We start from the raw sequence: 13,930 nt of genomic DNA, 5'->3' as shown, positions 1-13,930 counted from the left end.
GGGTATCAATTTATACCATTTATTATAAATGTACATACTATTTATTATAAATTACTATAAATTGCACATTTTGATGGAGATGTAACATAAAGAATTTTACTCCTGATGCATATGAAGGATTTAAGTAATAAAGCCAATTCAATTAAATTATATCAGACAGTGGGTGAGGGATATCAATTAGATCAGATACTGTGTAAGGGTGTTGATTAAATCAGACAGTGGGTAAGGTTATTGATCATATCGATCACTGTGAAGGTATTGATTATATCAGTCGTTGTGTGAGGGTATTGATTATATTAAATGGTCAGTGAGGGGCATTCATTATTTCAGACACTATGAGGATATTGATCATATTGGTCACCTGTGTGAGGGTATTGATCATATCAGTCATTTTGTGTTAGTGGTATTGATTATATGAGACAGTCGGTGAGAGGTATTAATTATATCAGACACTGTGTGAGGGGTGGTGATTCTACGGGACACCCGGAGAGGAGTGGGGATTATATCAGACAGTGGGAGAGGGGTGGTGATTGTATCACACAGCGGGAAAGGGGAGGTATTTCTATGGGACACCAGGAGAGGAGAGGTGATTGTAACAGACAATTGCGGTGGGGTGTTAACACATTGGGAGAGGGGTGGTGATGGTATCGGGCGGTGGGAGAGGGATGGAGATCCTTTCACGCACCGGGAGACGGTGGTGATCCTACGGGATATTGATGAGGGATACTGGGTGCGGGTGCCTCTGTCTGAGACGGTCCTGTCTGCACCGCGGCCAGTCTCTGTGTCTCCACACTGCGCTCTGTTGACCCGCTCGTTCCGTGCGAGCGGCACTTCCGCTTCTCAAGGCAGTGGCCTCCATTTTTCCTCCCTCTGTCTGTCTGTGTGTGTGCGCCCTGTCTTCACCGAAGCAGCGGCGGGTCGTGGTGCTGCTCCGGGCGGCGAATGGGGAATGCGGGACGGGGAAGAGCGGCGCAGTTGTCACGTTCAGTGGGCGATGTGAGAGGGGAGCTGCTCTGAATCCTCGACCGCCGGCTGCACATCCTTTCTTCACAATGCTGGTGATGTATAACCATCTAACAATATCCAATGCGTATTTCTTGTTGTTACAATGTAACTGAAGGAAACCACCGTGTTTACTCCATACCAGACACTGGACGGTGGGTGCCGCCAGTACCAATCTCAGTGAGGCGTTTTTTTTGTCATCTGTTCAGAGTTTTTAAGCGTGTGCGTCTGATTTTTCCTAAGTGATTTAGTGTTTCGTTTGCTTCAGTAGGTGATAATTTAAAATCCTGATTGAATCCGGTATGGATTTGGCCCACACATTGGAGTGACATGACATTACCAGTCAATTCGTGGTTCTGTCAGTGTTGACCTAGTAAATATTGTTGTAGTAATAGACATAACGCCTCGTTGTGTGTGTGTGTTGATACATCACTTGGTTCGGTGTACCAGATAGACGGAGATTGAACCTGACATTGAATGCCTGCGTTCAACTTGTTCCCAATGTCAAATCTTAAACCGTAAGCTAGCTCACTTGATAATTTGTCTACATGCCTTTAGTGGTGACATTAGTGACCTAGGCCCTCTTCACCTGACATTCTGCCGCAAGACTATATGGTTTTTGTTCGTAATGTAATTATTTATTACTGCAGTGGGTTGATTGTATAATAAATGCACTTTTTTTGTTTAAAAAGAGGTTGAAAAATAACTGTTTCAGATTATCTACGATTTTTCTAACATGGAATATTTTGTTACCTCCCCTTGGCCTCTTTTTAAGAGCTAATAGGTCATCTGATCTGAGTTTTACCTGTAATAAAGCCATTAACTCTCCCAGAACAGTTACATACCCACTAAATAGAACGGAGTCCCTGATGTGAAGTCTGGTGTCACTTGCACTCTTTGCTGAAGACAGGCAGGTGAACCAACACTAAAGCTACAAGACCTATCATAATAACATGAAGAAGATTTCATCAGTACAATATTAGATGTTATCTTGTCTGCTAGTGAACTATGTTATTGTTTTATAGTAGTTGACCCCATAAATGTCAATGTGTGATTAAATGAGATAAGGTAGAGATGCAGAGGAAAAAGGACTGTAAGTCTGGGACATTGCATTTTCAACACTTATATTAAAATTCATATTGTAGACCTTATTACATTTAGTTTTGGTGTTTCTTCCCTCTGCAGTTTAATTTCTTCCTTAGATGTTAGTCATAGAAACAGTACAGCGCAGTAACAGGCCCTTCTGCCCTTCTAGTCCTTGCTGAACCTTTTAAACTGCCTAAACCCATGTACCTGCACTGGGACCATAGTCCTCCATATCCCTGTCATCGATGTAACTATCCGAACTTCTCTAAAATATTGAAATTGAACTTGCACGCACCATTTGCGCTGGCATCTCATTCCACACTCTCACGACTCTCTGAGTGAAGAAGTTTCTGCTCATGTTCCCATTAATCTTTACACCTTTCACCCTTAACCCATGACCTCTAGTTGTAGTCCCACCCAACCTCAGTGGAAAAAAGCTGGCTTGCATTTACTACCTCTATACCTCTCATCATTTTGTATACCTTTATCAAACCTCCCCTTATTCTCCTACACTCCAGGGAATAAAGTCCTAACCTATTCAATCATTCCTTTGATACTGTGTGGAAGTTGAGAATTACCTCGGTTTTTCACTATGTGCTTTATTTTAATTAAAGTGAGTTACAAGGTCTTCACTATGTGAGTCTTCGGATTGCAGTATGGGAATGAAACACAAAATAATATCTTGTGCTTTAATTTTAATCTCTATGTCCAGTGATACAACTTGCTTTCAAGGAAAAAGATAAACTTATGCTTGTAAGATATTTATTGCTTTAATAAGCTTCCATTTCTCTCATTCTGGGATTGTTCCCTATGTTTGATCCCTGACCTGGGGTATTGCAGTCAACTTTACTGCTGGGGTCAAAGGTGGATGGGTCACCGAGCAGAGGGTCTACTGCCTGGATATCCTGGGTTACGAGAATGGGTAACAGTTTGTCAAATGGGATATAATGTGGCGAATCATGAGGTTGCCATTCAAAGTGTAAAATTTTGTTTAAAAACAAAACAATATTGCGGAGTATGTTGTACGTTGTATGTTTTGCCAACCATTTAAGCTACTCCAAGATCAATCTGACCTTTCCCTCCTACATAGCCCTCCATTTTTTTCTCTCATCAATGTGACTATCTAAGAGTCTCTTAAATGTCCCTAATGTAGGGGTTCCCACTGATCCCTTGGTTAGCGGTAGAGGTCTGTGGCATAAAGAAGGTTGGGACACCCTGCCCTAATGTATCTACTTCTACCGCTACCCCAAGCAGCAAGTTCCACGTGCTCACCATTCTCTGTGTCCAAAAGTTACCTCTGACATCCCACCTCCTGAATACTATCCTCCAATCATTTTGTGTCTTCTCCTGTAAACCATTTTTGATCTGGGGGAGAATCTCTGGCTGTCCACTTGATCAGTGGCTCTTGTCATCCTGTCCGCATCTGTCAAGTTGCCTCTCCTCCTCCGCTCCACAGAGAATACCTCGCTCCACCTACCCTCAAAAAGACATGTTCTCAAATCCAGCTTGACTGGAAAGTGATGACAGAATGTCGCAGTGCAGGGTAATCTGGGTTTCTTGCACACAAAACAGAAAGCAAAGTGTGAGCAAATAGTAAGGGAAGGCAAATGGAATGTTGGCTTCCGTTGCAAGGTGGGTGGAGATCAAAGGTACAGAAATCAAATACTTTGCTGTTTGTTCAGTATTTCTTGTGCAGCTCAGTGTTTTCAGGATTGAGGGTGATAACTTCTATAGATGTGTGGTTGACGGCTGCATCACAGCCTGGTATGGAGAAACTAATTCCCTTGAATGGAAAATCCTACAAGATGTTGTGGATATGGCCCAGACCAGCACAGCTGAAAGCCCTCCCCAGCACTGGGCACATCTACATGGAGTGTTGTCACCAGGAAAGCGGCACCTATCATCAGGGACCCCCACCACCCAGGTCATACCCTCTTCTCACTGCTGCCATCAGGAAGCAGGTACAGGAACCTCAGGACTCACACCACCAGGATCAGGAACAGTTACTACCCCCTCAACCATCAGGATCTTGAGCCAAAGGGGATAACTTCACTCAACTTCACTTGTCCATCATTGAAAAGTTCCCTTCACCTAAGGACTCACTTTCAAGGACTCTTCATCTCATGTTCTTGATATTTATTCATTATTATTATTTATTTATTTTTGTATTTGTACAGTTTGTTGTCTTTTGCACACTGGTTGGATGCCCAAGTTGGTGCGGTCTTTCATTGATTCTATTATAGTTATTATTCTATTATGGCTTTATTGTGTATGCCCACAAGAAAATGACTCTCAGGGTTGCTTCTAATAACATGTATGTATTTTGATAATAAATTACATTGAACTTTGACCTTTGAAAAAGAGAGCAATGTAGCGAGGTGGTGTTCCTGGGTTCGTGGAAATTTCAGAGACTAGCTAACATCTGTTTGATTGCGTTCAGCTATTAGCCAGTGTCCCAATGTGTGTACTTACTGATTCCGGCTGGAATTACAGTGTAAGCTGTGGGTAATGACAGAGTGATCCTTTTAATCAGTACACAAATCACTGCCACGTATTGTCAAGAATCAGGAGCAGGATTACGTGGATATCTTACTCAAAGGGGAAAAGGAGTAGGCTGGTGAAAAGAGAAGTGATTTTATGGGGATCACTTCACTGCGCTGTAGTGTAAGATTGGGGTTTGGTTCCTGCCACTGTCTGTAAGGAATTTGTACACTCTCCCCGTGACTGGGTGCTCTGGTTTCCAAAGACTTACGGTTAGGGTTAGCGAGTAGTGACAATACTTGCGGGCTGCCCAGCACGATCCTCACTGATTTGATTTGACACAAGCAACGTACTGTATGTTCCGAAGCGCACATGACAAATAATGCTCTGGTATCGAATTTAAATGTATAACACTCACCTTAAACGTAACACAAGTTGTTTATAATTTCCGGTAATAGATATTTGAAACTTTTCACATGAAGTTCCATTCCAAGGTTTAGCCTACTTGGGAGAGAGGGAAATATTAAAATTGTGCATTATTTTTCTGGAATCAAGTCACTACATTTCAATCCTCATCAAAGTAAAGCAGAGTTTGGCTGATGAAGTGGATGCTAAAGGGTAATCTGACTTGAATAATATATATATTTCTGGTCTATTTGAGGGCTGAATTTAGACTAAATCAGGTTTTCATATATAAATATATTATTTAAATATAGTCATAGAAAAGTACAGCACAGAAGCAGTCCGTGCCAAGCCATTTAAATTGCCTACTCACATCAACCTGCACTGGGACCATAGCCCTCCATACCTCTGTCATCCACGTACTTATCGAAACTTCTCTTAAATGTTGAAATCAAGCTCACACACGTCACTTGTTCTGACAACTCATTCCACACTCTCACCACCCTCTGAGTGAAGATGTTTCCCCTTCCCATTAAACTTTTCACCTGCACCCTTAACCCATGACCCCTAGTTCTAGTCTCACCCAACCTCAGTTGGAAAAAGCCTGCTTGCATTTACCCTATCTGTACCTCTCATGATTTTGTATACCTCTATCAAATCGCCTCCCAATCGTCAATCTTCTAAGGAATACCATCCTAACCTATTCAATCCTTCCTTATAACTCAAGTTCTTCAGACCTGGCAATATTCTTGTACATTTTCCCTGTATTCTTTCTACCTTATTTACATCTTTACTGTAGGTAGGTGACCAATACTCCAAATTAGGCCTCACCATCATACAACTTCGACATAACATCCTAACTCCTGTACTCAATACTTTGATTTACGAAGGTCATGTGTGTCAAATCAGAGTTTCTAATGAGTTATAAATATTATATGGATTAAAAAAATTTGGTTGCACGTACTTGTTGCTGTAAAAAAGATTTTGACTATTTCTGAAGTTGTGTTTGTTCAAGGTAGCACATTGTATTGAGAATTACTGGCAACTGTAAAGGATTCATATTGAATGTATGTTGCTGACTAAATTATGATGTTTGTGGAACGATCTATCTGACTATCTCTTGCAATATGAAGCAAAAAAGGAAGAATTGAGTTAGCTTTGCATGTTGAATCATTTATTTTTTTCCAGAAATGCCTCATTTTTGTTTGTTTTGTTATATTAAAAGGAAAAAATTGTTCCAGCAAAACTTTAACTATATTCAGTGGCCATTTTTGGTACAGTACCTCCTGTACCTAATGAAGTGGCCACTGAGTGTATGTTTCTGGTCTTCTGCTGCTGTAGCCCGTCCACTTCGAGGTTTGACGTGTTGTGCATTCAGAGATGCTCTTCGGCACACCACTGTTGTACTGTGTGGTTATCTGAGTTACTATCGCCTTCCTGTCAGCCTGAACCAATCTGGTCATTCTCTCTCATTGACACGGTGTGTTCACCCACAGAACTGCCGCTCACTGGATGCCTTTGTTTCTCGCAGCATTCTCTGTAAACTCTGGAGACTGTTATGTGTATAAATCAATCAATCCCAGGAGATCAGCAGTTTCTGAAATACTCAAGCCACCCCATCTGGCACCAGCAGTCATTCCACGGTCAAAGTCACTTAAGTCACATTTCTTTCCCGTTCTGATGTTTGGTCTGAACAACAACCAAACCTCTTGACCATGTCTGCGTGCTTTTATTTTAGAAGTGCAGTGCTGTAGTACTTTAACAAACCTTACTTGCATCCTTAAAGATCCCATTATCCAAATGAATGTTTTTAAATGTCTGGGTAGTTGATGAATAATGCACAGTCCTCTGGAAGATAAAATCCATTCAGAGAGGTACTTTAAAAGCACACACACACTACCCAAGCATGAGGCTCTCCTGCCAAATACAAATACATCCAGGAAACAGTGACTCAACATATTCTGTTGGTTATTAAGGGATGAGTTAGAAAGATTTTCCTTAAAAGGACAGTAAATTGGGCTCTCTGTTTCTTATTTGTGTGTCCTGTTTATGCAAAAAGGCTGGAAATTAGAAAATAAGTCAAGCTTTATCCTATTATAAACTGCAGGGTGCTTTTCACTCTGTTGGCAGAGCTTTCCATTCTCGCTCTGACCATTCCCCAGGTTTTTTATAATTCACAGTGCCTGAACGTCCGGGCTGGGGTTTTGTTTTCTCAAACACAGTTGCTTTCAGTAGTAAGCCAGACTTCACAGGATGTACACGGGATAAATATCAGAGTCGGGTTTATTATCACTGACATATGTCATGAAATGTGTTCTTTTGCTGCAGCATTACAGTGTAATGCATAAAAATATTATAATTTACAATAAGAAATTTAATGGATTCCATTGGGACTAGTACACATTTCCCCAATTAAGCCAAAGTTTTATGGAAGTAGTTAAAAATGTATAAAAATGACAAACCCCTAGTCAATGGAGTAATAAATTATTTAAATGAAATACAGAACAAATTAGAACAGTAACCATACTATTAGTACAGTACTATAAAACTCTAGCTGGTGGAGGAATTCTTCCAGTTTATGCTGCCACGTTCTATTGTTTGACTAAATGAACAAAATCAGTGCAGACATCTAATACAGATAATGGGCTAACTTCATACAATGTTTTCAACATTGAAGATTTGCTCCAAATCTTTGTTTTCATTGTAACATTCAAGATGATCACCAATACCTTCAAATTCTTCATAGTTCCTAACTTGTTGAAGTAGTGAAGTCATTTCATTTTCGCTCCCAGCCATTTCTGATGTCTCCAGACTTGAATGCTTGAAACTGCAGTGAACAGAACAGTTCTGAACAGTTCCACCAAAAATCACTGTTTTGAATATAAACACACAACTGACACTATTTAAAATCAGTTCACTGTAAGTAACACTGTAAGTGTTTACCAGCCACACAAGTGCTCACAACTGACAGTTGTCAGAAACTTCAACAACAATCTCAAGTTCTAATTGAGCAGCACAGTGTTCTAAATAAACAAAGGAAACACTGGCTTTTTTTTATTGATTAGCTTTTATTCTTTGAGCGTTGTCTCAATTAAGTGGCTGTCCCAATTAACCACTGGCCCAATTAACTGGAATCCACAGTATTTAAAGAAGAGAGCAAAATAAGTACTGGGGTAGTATTCAGCAGTTCATTGCCCATTGGATGGCAGAGGGGAAGAATCTGTTCCTGAAGCATTGAGTGTGTATCTTCAGGCTCCTGTACCTCCTCCTTGATGGTAGCAATGAGTGAAGGACGTGGCCTGGGTGGAGAGAATCTTTAATAGTGGATGTCACCTTTTTGAGGCTTTGCCTATTGAAGGTGTCCATGATGGTGAGGAGACTAGTACCCTTGATGGAGCAGGCTGCAACTTTTTCCACTCCCATGCAATGGCCCCTCCGTACCGGACCAGCCAGAATGCTGTCCGTGGCACCTCTGTAGATACTTGCTAGAATCTTTGGTGACATACGAAATCTCCTCTAACTCCAAATTAAATATTGCCGCTGGCATGCTGTCTTTATAATTGCGTCAATATGTTGGAGCAGCATGGACGTGTCCTTACCTGGGCATTAGATGTAGCTTCAACAACATGGGTGGATTTATTCTCCTTGCACCCTTGGTTTGTCTATGTCCCTGAGACTTCCTTTCATTCCCCAGGACATGAGATTTATTTAAACATGGGATGAAAGTACATCTCACACTCTTTTTGGCCATCTCTTTCTTTATTTTAGTTGGAAGGGAAGAGAGGAATTCTGAAGCTATGCTGCGGTTTAATATAAAGCGACGTAGAGCCCATGGTATAACATGGTCGGCAGCGTTCTTTCCAATAGCCATATTGCTTTGGAGTTCTGGACCAATGGACTCACTTTCAAGGTGTTTACAACTCATGTTCTCTGCATTATTTATTTACTATTATTTCTGTATTTGCACAGTTTGTCGCCTTTTGCACATTGTTTGTTTGCCAGTCTTTGTATGTAGTTTTTCATTGATTCTGTTGTTTTTCTTTGTTCTGTGAATGAATTCAAGAAAATGAATTTCTGGGTAGTGAATGATATACATGTACTCTAATAATAAAGCTACTTTGAACACTGAAGTTTGATAAGTTCTAGCTGATTTCCTAATTTGGACAAAAGTTGTTTTTGCTCATTGAATTGCATTGTGGTTCAGTTACTAATCAGTAATCGATGGTCCAAAATAGTGATCAAATCCTACCAGGAGAGATAGGAAAGTTTAAAAATCAGTTAATCTAACATATCTGGAATGCAAAGTTAGTTGCTTGGAAATTCAGCCACAGTCAGCAGTGCTAAATGTGTGCTAAAGTAATTGAAATGATGTTTGGAGTCAGAGACAAAGCATGGAAATGGACATTTGGCCGACTGATCTCCATAGCAACCGTCAACCACTAACCTGAAATTAATTCCATTTTTATTCCCACATCCCCCATTCTCATCAGCTTCCCCAGATTCCATTCTCCTACATACTAGGGGTAATTTACTACAGCCAGTTAACCCATGAACCCACACGTTTTTGGGTTGTGCATGGAAACCAGGGTAACTGGAGGAGCTCTCCTGGGGAGAGCGAGCAAACTCCACACAGACTGCACTCAAGGTCAGGACTGAACCTGGGCCTCCAATGAAGGGATGCTTGACGGGAAACAGAGCACAACATGAAAAAGTAATTTTAAGATGCATCTAGTGCCAAGAACCCAGGGTGAATTTCTAGGAACGTATGTATAATGATCTGGAAAGCTGCCATATTACCCGAAAAGCTCGGATGGTCCATTAATATCTTTTAGGGAAAGAAGTTGTCACAAGAGTCCAGACACAATGCATTCTCATCTACTTGTTGTTGCCTTTGAATAATTGAAAAGAAATTGGGAAGAGCCAATGAATGAAGGTCTAGCTGAAGATGTTATCATTCTGTAAATGAATTTTTAAAAAAGCCTATGCTGCTTTTCTAAGATACAGAAGCAGTTCCAATGAAATCACATCCACTGGGAAAACTTATTTGTTAAAATATAATGCAGTTCAACTTCTTCTGCAAACAAAGACAACATAGGACCAGATTTCTGTAGTGGGTCACTCAATTGTGTCTTCACGAGGTTGGATTTATGGTGATCACTCAATTCTGATCTGTACATAGAACATGAAATAGTACAAGCCCTTTGATCCACAAAGTTGTGCTATCCTTTTTAAACCACACTAAAATCAATATAACTCTTCCCCTACACATAACCACATAACCATACAACAATTACAGCATGGAAACAGGCCACCTTGTCCCTTCTAGTCCATGCCAAACAATTGATTTATTGATCATTACAGAATGTTTCCCTGGTGCTTTCCATATATAACCATATAACAATTACAGCATGGAAACAGGCCATCTCGGCCCTTCTAGTCTGTGCTGAACGCTCACTCTCACCTAGTCCCACCAACCTGCACTCAGCCCATAACCCTCCATTCCTTTCCTGTCCATATACCTATCCAATTTTTTTTAAATGGCAATATCGAACCTGCCTCTACCACTTCTACTGGAAGCTCGTTCTACACAGCTATTACTCTCTGAGGAAAGAAGTTCCCCCTTGTGTTACCCCCAAAGTTTTGCCCCTTAACTCTCAACTCATGTCCTCTTGTTTGAAACTGCCCTTCTCTCAATGGAAAAAGCCTATCCACGTCAACTCTATCTATCCCCCTCATAATTTTAAATACCTCTATCAAGTCCCCCCTCAACTTTCTACGCTCCAAAGAATAAAGACCTAACTTGTTCAACCTTTCTCTGTAACTTAGGTGCTGAAACCCAGGTAACATTCTAGTAAATCTCTGTACTCTCTCTATTTTCATAGTCCTCCATTTTTCTATTAGTCATACATCTATCTAAGAATAACAACAGAAATAGTAATATAGTGATTATAGTATGTTATCAGGGACCCCACCACCCAGGGCATGCTCTCTTCTCGTGGCTGCCATCAGGAAGAAGGTGCAGGAACCTTAGGACTCCCACTAACAGGTTCAGGAACAGTTCTCACCCCTTTACTATCAGGTTCTTGAACTAAAGGGGATAATTTCACTCAACTTCAAGCGCCCCATCACTGAAATGTTCCCACAACCTATGGACTCAGTTTCAAGGACTCTTCATCTCATTTTCTTGATATTTATTGCTTATTTATTATTATTATTTCTTTTCTCTTTGAATTTGTCCGGTTCATTGCCTTTTGCTCACTAGTTGGATGTCAAAATTGGTGCGGTCTTTCATTGATTCTATTGCGGTTATTGTTCTATTATGGATCTATTGAGTATGCCCGCAAGAAGATGAATCTCAGGGCTGTATATGGTCTCATATATGTACTTTGATAATAAATTTACTTTGAACTTTGGTTAAGTTGCTTGGCCAATTGATTGTAGGTCCTCAATGATGTGGTATTTTATTAACTGCTCTCTGTAATGCCCTAACAAATCCTTCAGTTTAGGTAAAATGATGCTGATGAAGAGTTGTTAATTGAAATATTAATTCTAGAACTTCCTTCACTGATGCTGCCTGACTTTATGAACATTCCCAGTATTAACGCTTTATCAATCAGGGTACAAGGAACAAAGAATGTTGTACAGTATTGACTGGTCCTTTCAGCCCATGATGTTGTACCGATGCTACTCTAAGATTAATCAAACCCTTCCCTTGCACATAACCTTCCATTTTCTATCATCCATGTGCCTATCTAAGAGTTTCTTAAATGCCCTTAATGTACCTACTTCTACCACCTACACCTGTTCCACACACCTATCCCTCTCTGTGTAAAGAACTTATCGCCAACATTCCGTCTATACTTTCCAACAGTTACCTTAAAATTATGTCCCCCTCGTATTTGCCATTTCCACCCTGGGGAAAAAAACTCTGCCTATCCATTCGATCTATATCTCTACCATCCTTCTTCACTCCAAAGAGAATATCCCTAACTCACAGCACCTTTTCTTATAAGACATACCCTCTTATCCAGGCAGCATCCTGGTAAATCTCCACTATGCCCTCCCCAGAACCTCCACATCCTTCCTATAATGAAGAGACCAGAATTGAACACAATGCTCCAAGTGTGGTCTGACCAGGGTTTCATAGAGCTGCAACATTACCTCACAGCTCTTGAACTCAATCCCTTGACTAATGAAGACCAAGACACCATACGCACTTCTTAACCTGCCAACTTGTGTGGCAACTTTGAGAGAACTATATACATAGAGCCAAGATTCCCTCTGTTCCTCCACACTGCCAAGAACCCTGTCATTAACCCTGTAAGTCTGCCTTCAAAGGGATTCTCTTCACACTTCTCTGGGTTGAACTCCATCTGCACTTCTCTGCCCAGCTCTGCATCCTGTCAATGTCCCACTATGTCAACCTCCTACACTATCCACAACACCACCGAGTGTTGTGTCATCTGAAGTTCCATAATACAGAAAAGATGTAGAACAGTGTATCCATCTGGTTGTAGAATTCCCATGGCACTATTTGTACGTACAGGAAGTTCTCATGGTGTGCTGGCCTGTATTGAATTATTCAACCATTAGCTGAATAAAAAGATTATCCAGTCATTAGTTGTTGCTGTCTTTGTGGAATTCCACTGAGCATTATTAGCTGCTAAATAATTGCTGTTCTTCAGGGGTTAATGGCAGGATTCTTATTGGTGTGGAGGAACAGGGGGATCTTGGGGTCCACATCCATGGATCTCTCAAGGTTGCCGCGCAAGTTGTTTGGGTGGTTAGAGGACATATGGTGTGTTGGTCTTCATTAGTCAAGAAATTGAGTTCAAGAGCTGTGAGGTAATTTTGCAGCTCTATGAAACCCTGGTTAGACCACACTTGGTGTATAGTGCTCAGTTCTGGTCTCCTCATTATAGGAAGGATGTGGAAGCTTTAAAGAGGGTTCAAAGGAGGTTTGCCAGGACGCTGCCTGGATTTGAGGGTGGGTTGAATCAGTTAGGGCTTTCCCCTTTGGAATGAAGCACAGCTGGAGTTGTCAGCCAATGTCTTTTCTCCCCCAGGGAGGAAATGGCTAATATGAGAAGGCATAATTTTCAGCTGATTGGAGGAAAGTAGAGGGAGGAAGTCAAAGTTAGTTTCCTTTTCACAAATAGAGCGGTGGGTGCCTGGGATCTGGTGGTAGAGTCAGATATATTAGGGACATTTAGGAGGTCCAGATAGACACAGAAAAATGGAGGGCAGTGCAGGAGAGAAGAGTTAGATTGAATAGGTTAAAAGGTCAGCACTAACATAGAGTGCTGAAGAGCCTGTACCCTTCTACGTTAATTGACTGTGAACCATTCTGGGATACCTTGAGGATGTGATGGATGTCATATAAATGTGTGAAGCCATTCAGGGAGATATTTAGTATAGGTTGCCTCTGAAAAACAATGATAGTTTATGCATTTTTCAGACATCAACTCTAATTTTGCCCAAATTTAACACATTTTTGTTTAAGCAGAAGATATTGGAAACACTCGAAGTCATAATATTTCTTCCATTTTCATTTTTTTTTACTTTGGATTTTGAGTATTTGCTGTTTGTTGGCTTTGAAAGTTTGCATTCTTGATGGTCTCAGTTTCTAGGGGAAACCCTGAAACTTTCCCCTTGGATCTGTTGTGCCCAATGTACAACACTTTCGATTTTCGATTCTGCTGAGGTCAATGGAGCTGAATTTCTGAAACACTACATTTAACATCGCCACTCGACAGACAAATGTCTTCCCAGTTTCTTCACTTATTTTCAAAGAATTTATTCTTTCCACATTTGAACATTTTGTACAGTTTGAAAGTGTATTTCCTCAGCAATTTTGCTTTGTATTTTATTTGAAATTGCAAGGTCACTTTGAGCAATTAAACAAATATAGCAGTGAAGTTTTAAAAGCATTTTTTAGATGACATTGCTCATTCAAATT

General features: G+C 40.6%; 1 protein-coding gene and 1 long non-coding RNA gene across 5 annotated transcripts in view; one reads left to right on the top strand and one right to left on the bottom strand.

Moving 5' to 3' along the window:
• Positions 1 to 609: 609 nt before the first annotated feature.
• pik3cd (phosphatidylinositol-4,5-bisphosphate 3-kinase, catalytic subunit delta) overlaps positions 610 to 13,930 on the top strand; it is a 248,283-nt gene continuing 234,962 nt past the window's right edge. For both annotated transcript variants that reach the window (XM_059952278.1, XM_059952276.1), the window contains exon 1: positions 610 to 1,058. The gene's annotated coding sequence lies outside the window, so the exon portion shown is untranslated. The remainder of the gene's footprint in view (positions 1,059 to 13,930) is intronic.
• LOC132382242 (uncharacterized) overlaps positions 5,019 to 13,930 on the bottom strand; it is a 44,427-nt gene continuing 35,515 nt past the window's right edge. Inside the window, exons 3-4 of one of the 3 annotated variants that reach the window (XR_009508249.1) lie at positions 7,701 to 7,798; positions 5,019 to 5,073 (exon numbers count right to left, since the gene is read on the bottom strand). This is a non-coding gene — a long non-coding RNA (uncharacterized LOC132382242). Of the gene's footprint in view, positions 5,074 to 5,133; positions 7,799 to 13,930 lie in introns of those variants that run through there. The other 2 variants (XR_009508248.1, XR_009508247.1) reach the window with 2 other exon arrangements.

This window comes from Hypanus sabinus, chromosome 27 (genome assembly GCF_030144855.1).
Source record: "Hypanus sabinus isolate sHypSab1 chromosome 27, sHypSab1.hap1, whole genome shotgun sequence".
NCBI lineage: Eukaryota > Metazoa > Chordata > Chondrichthyes > Myliobatiformes > Dasyatidae > Hypanus > Hypanus sabinus.
This window is presented reverse-complemented; position numbering and strand designations above follow the sequence as displayed.